The sequence below is a fragment of the Marmota marmota genome, unplaced genomic scaffold (genome assembly GCF_001458135.2).
Source record: "Marmota marmota marmota unplaced genomic scaffold, marMar, whole genome shotgun sequence".
Taxonomy (NCBI): Eukaryota; Metazoa; Chordata; class Mammalia; order Rodentia; family Sciuridae; genus Marmota; species Marmota marmota.
In genome coordinates, this window is record NW_026000229.1 from 26,416,482 (window position 1) to 26,425,646 (window position 9,165).

Consider the following 9,165-nt stretch of genomic DNA (forward strand, 5'->3'; position numbering starts at 1 on the left):
AAAAAAAAAAAAAAAAAAAAAAAAAAATTCCACCAAAAATAAACCTTATAGAATGGAGTATCAGAATTAATTATGAACTGTTTCTCTAAGTCAGTCACCCCAAATTTGATCAGCTATTGGAGTGTTGGAGCCTGAACAATTTTTTTTTTTTTAGAAATTACAAAAATATATATTGAATTTGTTATATCAAATCCTTCAACAATCCTTTCAACAAATTTTGCCACTTCTCTAACATTTTATTGTGGTTGTGAAGTTGAGAAATCATTGTACACTTAACAAAGGATACATGATTTAAATAAATTTAAGGAAATAGCTCATTATGAGAACATCCCTGATAGTATCTAAAGATCCCCATAATTTAAACTCATAATTTAAAGTCTGCCGGTAACTGGGGAGGATTTTTTGACAGATGTCAACATATAGGATTCAAATGTTTGTTGCAATAGCCAGAAGTCATTTCCTTAAGTAGCAAGGTTCGTCTTATAAAAGTAGGTCACAAATAATCCTGGTTAACTAAGATTTGCAATTCAATTGGGATTAATATTTTAGTCAGAAATGAGAATCACAAAAGAGATTAATATGGAAGATATTCCTAAAAATAATCTGTGTTCAGTTCCCAAATTTGCTAATGTGTTCATGTACTCACATCTTCAATTTATTTTCTCAAATTATTTTTCATAGCCTTTCAATAATATTCTGTATATACTTTTTTTTCCCCAACAGATTCTTCAAAACAGAATCTATACATAATAAGGTGAAAAGTCCTGGGAATGATATTTTGCATATTTCAAGCTTCTATGGTTACTTAAGAAATGGTAAGGAAGTTACAGGCATGGATATGATCAGATTTATTTTTTTCCTATGAAATAATATTTTGTAACTAAATGGCATCGGTAAAATAAGTAACATTGCATAAAATATGGATTTCACAAATGATCTTTGAAATACCTAAAAGTTTGAAACTTTCAGCAAAGAAAATTTTTGGATATTAAATTAAGGTCACATGTGATTTATTGGAACGTTTATTTTGCATCGATATCTTTACTACTGAATGATTATTAGAGAATTTTATTGCTATTTCAGAAGGTCATCTTCTTCTGTGTAAAACTCTTATATGCTTCTGAGTAACAATCTCAGTGTTTAGATTTTCTTTTGGTGCCAAATGATGCTCCTTTATCTCAATAAATGGTAGTTGTCACTCCAGTTGTTCAGGCCAAGAACTTTGATATCATTTTTACTTTCCCTGTCTCTCATATCCCACATCCACAATTTTAGTCATCATGTTGGTTCCACCTTCTGAATACATCCCAGAATCCTGCTGCTTCTCACCACCTCCATGACCACTCACTCCACTGGTGTGAGCCTTCATCCTTCTTGCCTGGATGACCTTAGCAGATTCCCCATCACCTCTCTGATCCTATTCTTTGCTCATACCCTCCATTCCCAATTAAGCAGCCATTTCGATCTAACTCAGAATCTCCTTTCTCTACATACAGCCTTCCAGTGACCTTTTTAAATAAAAATCACAGTCCTTCCCAGAGCTCACAAGGCCATAAGGCCCCATTTGACCTGGCCACTGTATCCACACCATCACATACTCATCACCTAGTTAAACTCAGTTACACCTACTCTCACCTTTTTATTCTTAAACCAAATACAACAAGCAGTACCTTTTGTGTTGGCTGTACCTTTGCACAGAATGTTCTTTATCCAGATATCTGTATGGATCAACCTACCCTCCCTCCACTCACCTTGACCTTTAAGTCTTCTCAGATGCCACTTAGTCAACAAAGGTGCCAACTCAGTGCTTCCTTAGCCCTCCCTACCTCTTTTTTTCTTGTACTATTTAAAACCTTTTCACTGTCACTTTTTCTATTTGTCATCTGCTGCCTGCTCTTGAAATGTAAGTTTGATGGGGGTTACACTTTTAGGATAGTTTTATTCACTGTTATGTCCCCAGTTCCTCAAACAATGAGGAGGAGAATTTAAACAAGCACTTTTTGAATTAGTGGATGAATAAAACTAGTGACTGAATAAAATTAAGGGATAAGTAGTAAATAAAACAATGGCTTGGGAAATAAATGAAATAAATGACTGAGGTTCAAGATCCAACTCTTTCGCTTACTACTTACTCCTTTAAAAACTTTATTTACTACATTTTGAAAGTGACAATAAGTTTTCAGACTTGATATGCATGTTCTTTCTAAAGTTGTGTAGTGCCTGACCTGTTTAATGGATTTACTTGAACATTGGTGCACAGAGGCCCTCACAAAACTGTTAGAAAAACTTCTCAAGGTTTTTTCAAGTATGAGTGGCTTAGTGTATTCTAAAAATTATACTGATGGATTTAGATATATTATCTCATTTAATATATGAAGAACTTTACAAAGTAGAAAAAACTCTATTTTTTACCTTCAGAAGAATTGGGGCTCATAGAAGTTAGATGATTCATTCATAATCAAAATTCCAATCCAAATCTGATTCCTACCCTTTCTTTTTCTTTCCATTCTGTCAGGTCATTTCTGACATTTATGATTGTAAATAGTGTTCCCTCTATGTGGCCCTTATCTGGGCTGCTGGCTGTCTTCTTAGATAGTTGCTCTTGTTAGAGTTAGTTATTTGATATTCATTTTTTATAATATGGGAAATGGTATTAGAATTTAAGGTTTAACATACATGTTTCTGCAAAGACAGGGAATTGCTAACTAGAGCCAAGGCATTCCCTCTTCTCCTCTGACTTCCCACCCAAAGCAGCTTAAGCAACCAGTATTACTACTGAATAATATCTCTAATATTTAGGGTGGCATTTATACCATTTAAAATTCAGTTAAATACTGAAAACACAAGATTGTTTTCTTTTTAATAATAGTTGGAAAGTAAAAGGATTTACTCCATGTTGTTAATTTTATAAAGCCAGATTCTGAAGAATAAATTAATACTCTGAGGCACTCATTCTAAAGGGTTGACAAGAACCAATACTCATTTCTGTCAGCAGAAACAGTGACTGGGTTATATTGGTAAGCCTGGGATGTTTTCTTTTCATCTTTCCCTCTGAAGTTGCAATTAATTCTTTAACTCACTGACGTTGCCAAGAAAAGTTGGCTCTCATTTCTATCTCATATTAAAATTTTAACATCACATTAAAGTGCACTGTGAAGTACCCCATGATGCCAGTAAGTAGTTACAGTTGAGACCAATACTTAGCTTTGATGGTTGAGTCACAAGGTCAACAAAATGAGAGAGGGAGAAAGGAAAGAGATCAAAAGAAGATTTTTTCTGTTCCCTTCTGTGCTCTGGAATAAATGGAAAATATGACTTCAAAATCATAAATCTATAATATATGTTGTTTGGTCATTTCAAATTCATATCATATGCTCCTACAGAAAAAAAATAATAGTCAAAATTTCATATGTATTTCTTTTTTATTCTAATTTTTATGTTCCAAGTATTATATCCAATACTTTCCATCACATTTTCTTCGACTACTAATATGATAAAATATATTAAAATATATAAAATATCATTCATATTACTATATAGAATGATGATTCAATCAAAGGTATATTATAACAATGTTAATTTAAATATTTGCTATCAGAATGTCAAACTGTATGAGAACATTAATTTAAATAAACAGAGTAGCAATTTGCCCACTGGGGAAAGCCATCATCTTTTTCCCCCATCTTATTCCTAGGATTTGACACTGACATAATATACTTTAGCTATCAGAAAGCCTTAATTCATTGATTTTTTTTCCTTTGGGTGATTATATGTACATTTTCAATTAATGAAAAGGTACTTATTAAGTGCTTTTTTGTGTAGGGAACTTCTGGGCACTCCGTGGATCAATTTAAATAGACCAAGCCCTACTTCACTCTTAAAATTTCACATGGAACATTAAGGCAGAGATAGAAAGGACATTTAAAAGGGCAAACTTAAAAGAAACAATACATAACAAAATGAGTCAAATTGAAGCATTAGTGCTTTACCTATTGATCAGAGTGGAGTTGCTGGGTAAGGACAAATCAAAGGAAGTCTTTTATTTGATTTTACATATTATAGATACTGATTCATAGCAGGATTGAATTTCAGAAACTATTTGTATGAGGAAGGAATTGCAAAATTTGGTGATCTGTCTTAGGTTGGCAAAGAGGAGCAAAGATGAATTTAAGTTGTAAAAATGAATATGATTTGATCTGAATTTGTGTTAGTATTATTGGTAGAAATATGTCTAAAAGTACGTACATATACGCATGTGTGTATACACTTACTTATATGTATTTAAAATTCTTATATATACATACATATGTAAATTCTTATAGGTATATATATAAATATACATATGTGTGTGTGTGTGTGTGTTTACATGAACGTATATTTATTTCTTAACTCTGGCTATACGTAAAAATCATCTGAGATATTGTTACAAAGTATTACTGCCTGCCACACCTCCACCCCTGGACCTTCTAAATCAGAATTTCTGCAAGATTGAATCTGTGCATTGATGTTTGCACAAACAAGTTACCCAGGTCATTCCATTGTGCATCCAGGGATAAGGTCGGTGTGTTACATCATTTTTAACACTCTCAGGGTATTAATGTGTTCTACATATTTCTAGGTAAGAATGAATCTCATACACCTGACGCTGACCTTCCGCTTTTGAAGCTAATCTCATGTTGGCGAGACCAGTCTGTGCAGGTATGATATAATCCTTGTTCTTGAAATTATTGGAAGAGTTTATTTCTGCTGCAAGTAATTGGTACTTCCTTTACCTGAGAGTAAAAGTAGGTAGTTACTCATGTCCTCTCTGGACTTGCATTTTAACATGCCTAATGTAGAAACAGAGATGAGAAAAAAGAAAAATCAAAATCAAATATGCAAGGGTACACCAAGGAAAAGACATGAATGAACTGGGGTGAAGGGTGGGGCTTTATGCTATCATATGTAACTACTTGCCTGACGGGGTTTTAGTTTGAGGCAGAGTTGTCTGTTGCTTGATTTCAAAATGTGCCATGACATTATGGTGCTTTTCTTGAAAATTTGTTCATATGAATTTAGAAACCATTTTTCTGTCCTTTGAGTACCTAATCTGAGCTGACAGAGAGCTATTTTTATTCAATGTCCAATTTAAACCCTTCTCCCTCTTTTAATGCTTCTTTGGGTCCTAAAAGCAAACTTACTTTTAGCTTTGCACATTGTACAATAAATATCTGTGCATTGATTAGATGAATTTTTGTTGGAACTTAATTCCTCTTCAAGAACTTGGCAAATATCAAGTTTGCAAGAGGGGGGAAGCAGTAATTCTGATTACAAATGGCTATTCTTGGTTATAGGGAAACAAAGTTTAGTCAAAGCAAACTTTAGGGGTTTGATACTACTATAACACCAAATATGCACAGCTGTAATGACAATGAAAAATCACATTTCCACATGATTTACCACCATCCTAATATCATCCCTCATCATTTTTCTGCCCCTATTTTTATCCTTATATAGACACATTGGCCTTCATTTCTAAAAAAACAAAGTTATTTCCTCAGTATCTTAATGTAATCTTGTGATGGAATTCATATTTCTCCATCTTTCAACCCCTGATCTTCACTCAAAATCTGCCTTGTTAAACAAGTTTGTCCCTGACTACTCCAACTGATGTTGCTACCAGGCCTCCCCTCATTTCACACCTCCAGTAGCCATCATGTTACCCAACCTTATACTTTTCATTGTGGTTGCTTTTAAGGGAAATGATATCATTTGATTTTTTTTTTTGTTGTTTGCTTATTTCCTATCTCCTCACTGTTTTATCAACTTTCTAAAAGCAGGGACCTTGTTTATCTCATTCATCCCCTCTCACCAATGGCCAGAAAAGCAGTAATGACAGTAGCCAGTCAATAAATATTCAATGGATGCATGAATAGCTATGCAAATATTTCCTGTAATGATCAAAATTAACACTAGTACATGCTCACATTTATCAGCATTTTAACAGTCACTCTAAAGAGTCTGTTTATTAAAAGGGAGATTTTCCCCCTGCCCCAGTAGTCAAAGAATCTTTCAATGGGGGAAATTCCTTAAATAAAAGGATTCTACAGAATATTTATCCTGAATCTAAAGATCTTTTATAGCTAGCTGTTCATTCAGATTTCACTACACTTTGGTATAGTTTGGTGTGTTTGGGCTGATGGACCTTTAAGTTTCTATGTTTAGCAACCTTAGATGAAATCTTGAAATAGGGCAGATGTTTTCAGAGTATTTATCATTTCCCGCCCAGGAACGCTAAGCCTTACAGTCCTGTCATCTCTGTCAGTTACCTAATGCAGGAGTCAGGAAGATAGATTTAGTTTGTTGATTTTTTTCATTTTCATCTTTTTCATTTGTAAAGTGGGAAGGAAAATTTCTTGGCTAACCAGAAACAACATGGTTGTTTGCAAGTAGTTGTTTAAATGCTTCAGCACCCAGTGCTAAGATTCTTAATAACACTGTTTATTTAAGCAGTTAATTGAATCATTGAATCCCGAATTTATTTATTTTATTTTTATTCTTTTGCATTTTGGGACCACCAGGGAGTAATGAAATAACTTTTATTAAACAGCAAAATATGAATTTAGAAATTGAGTGTTTGCCTTTAAGGGAGAAGAATGAGTTAATTTTTCAGATGAATGAGTCAATCCAGAGGTTACTCTCTTTTCTCATACATCAGAGAGTCAATATAAAAATAATTCCTGAAAGAGAAACAGGAAAGTTTGGGGATTTCTATTTGCATTTCTGGCACTTTAGTAAAGTGCTTTGGATTTTTTTATTCCAACACCAATGGGTACAAATACTGGCACGTGGACCTTCAGGGAGAAGTGTTGCTTCTCTGGGAGATACTGCAAAGACATGAAAGGCCAACAAGAAGTGCAGAGTTGTTGAAAAGCTTTTATCTCAGACAATCTGGACATCATAACAGCAAGCAGCATACAGGGATTCTTATGAATGTAATGATGCTCAATGCTGTTTTTTAATACTTTGATATTCCAAGGTGTTAGTGAGATACAATCAAAAAATTTTATCTTATCTGTGGAATAGTAACATTCATAATAATAAGTATGTGGCCCAAATCATGGCTGACTCTAGTCATGGATTTGTAAACTTTACTTTGATTTCTGTACATCTCCTTGTAAAAGTATAGTACTTTGCATACCTACCTTATCAGAGAAATTTATTTCTATGAATTTGGAAGATAGCTTTATAGGCATAGTGCTCCATTTTAGGCTAACATTAAAAAATCACAAAGTTATATAAAATCTGTCTAAAAATTTATATTTTGTTGGAGAAAATTCTGCCACTATTGACACTCAACAAAATTTACCTACTATTTTTATGTATTAGATGGATGCAAGCATTGATAGCTGAAAATTGTCAATAAATTATACTTTTCAGACTTTTTATATGCATAATAACTGAGGCTATAACTTGATTCTATAAGTTATAAGATATTATATCTGATAGACTACATTGAAATAGATTACATTTTATATCACAGTTGTGAACATTGCTCAGAGAGGTGAGAATTTTCCCAGTATGGACATATGGCCAACTTGTCCACTCTAAGGGCTGTATTATGTTCTGGACACGTTGTGATCTACGGGTTCCAGACGGTGTTCTGTTTTGAGAAGCTGTCATCCTGAGCCCTCTCAGTAAGTAAGGACATGAATTTTCAGAGGAGTTTGACTTGCCAAAGGTTGCATATGTAGTAACTGTCACAACTGGATCAGAAACTGAAGTCTTCTTTTTTTGATCCAGTGTTCTTTCCATCACATCATCCACATCTTGGAATTAGTACTATCAAATAACATGAGTGAAAAGATAACTATTTCATGTATGAAATATTCAGTTATATAAAATTACTCATCATTAATAATTAAGAAAATATGCCCATCTTATGATATACGTAAATCAGCATAGTTTGCCAATGTTGTAGTATACATTAGTAAACACCTTATAAATAACATATTATTATAAGTTTCATCACACGGTGAATTTTAATAAGCATGATTCACAAGAATTGTGATATGTATAATTATACACTACATTCATAATATATAATAAATTTTACAGTGCTGAATATTACATCACAGACATTCATGAGTAAGCATTACTTACTTGTATCCTGATAGGCTATACTACATGTTAGTATACATGGTATACAATAGCAAAATCATTACCACTCATTAGCCTGTTTTCTTTCCCTAATCAAGCATTTAAGTGCAAGATGTACAAGAACAGGCAAAGAATCAGTAATCTAATACTCTTGGAAAGAAGCTTCCTTATTTAAAAGTCAGGTGCCCAGTTCCTTCTGCCCCAGTAGTTCAGTGAGCATCTGCCATAGCATGAGCTCCCTGGGAGGCCGTGGACTTTAAAGATAGCATATGTCACCATAATTTATAATGAGACTAAATAATGTCCAGAGAATGCATGTTCTGTTTTTGGCTATTACATCTCCAGATCACTACTCTCAGATGGTGTTATCTAAATCCCTAGCTACACACATCCTGCAGGCAGACTGGGAATAATGGAGAGGGCAACAGTAGCAATTGTGGAATATGGGCCAACTTGGCAAAGGGCAGGCTTCTGAGGGAAAACAGAGCAGGCATTGAGATGTGGCTACATGAAAGACTTCACTACAGTCAGAGAAGGTTAATGGGAAGGTGTCCAAAGTCCACCTAGATCAGTGGTGTCCTTCCTTTTCTCTCCTTGATTCAGATCCTGGCTTTTCTTGGTCACTACCTAACTCCTGGTCTTTGCCACATTGCTTGCCAGGAAGAAGTCTGAGTAAACAGTCACTAGTGTTGCATTGACAAGAAAGGGTACAGAAACTTGGGTGGCAACATACTGTAAAACAGAATCAAGGATCAGAGGCCTGTTTACCAGGTCTCTATAACCTTGGACTGTCATTTACTGAGTTCTTCATTTTAAAATGAAGATATTTGGGCATAATGCTCTGTGTTTGATCCTTAGCACTGGAAAGAAGGAAAGAAGGAAGGAAGGAAGGAGAAGGAGGAAGAAGAGGAAGAAGAAGAAGAACCTTAGCATTCTGGCTTTGAAGCCCAGAGAAATGAATGGATTGAATTTTTTTTTAAGTTGGTGTTATTTTATTTGGACCTTTATTTTATTTATTTATATGTG

At 34.1% G+C, this 9,165-nt stretch overlaps 1 long non-coding RNA gene across 1 annotated transcript; it reads left to right on the forward strand.

The window, feature by feature from the left end:
- The first annotated feature begins 692 nt into the window (after positions 1–692).
- On the forward strand, positions 693–9,035 carry LOC125613370. The gene is made up of 3 exons (XR_007343923.1): positions 693–815; positions 4,619–4,698; positions 7,523–9,035. It is a non-coding gene; the product is annotated as an uncharacterized LOC125613370 (long non-coding RNA).
- Positions 9,036–9,165: the final 130 nt, after the last annotated feature.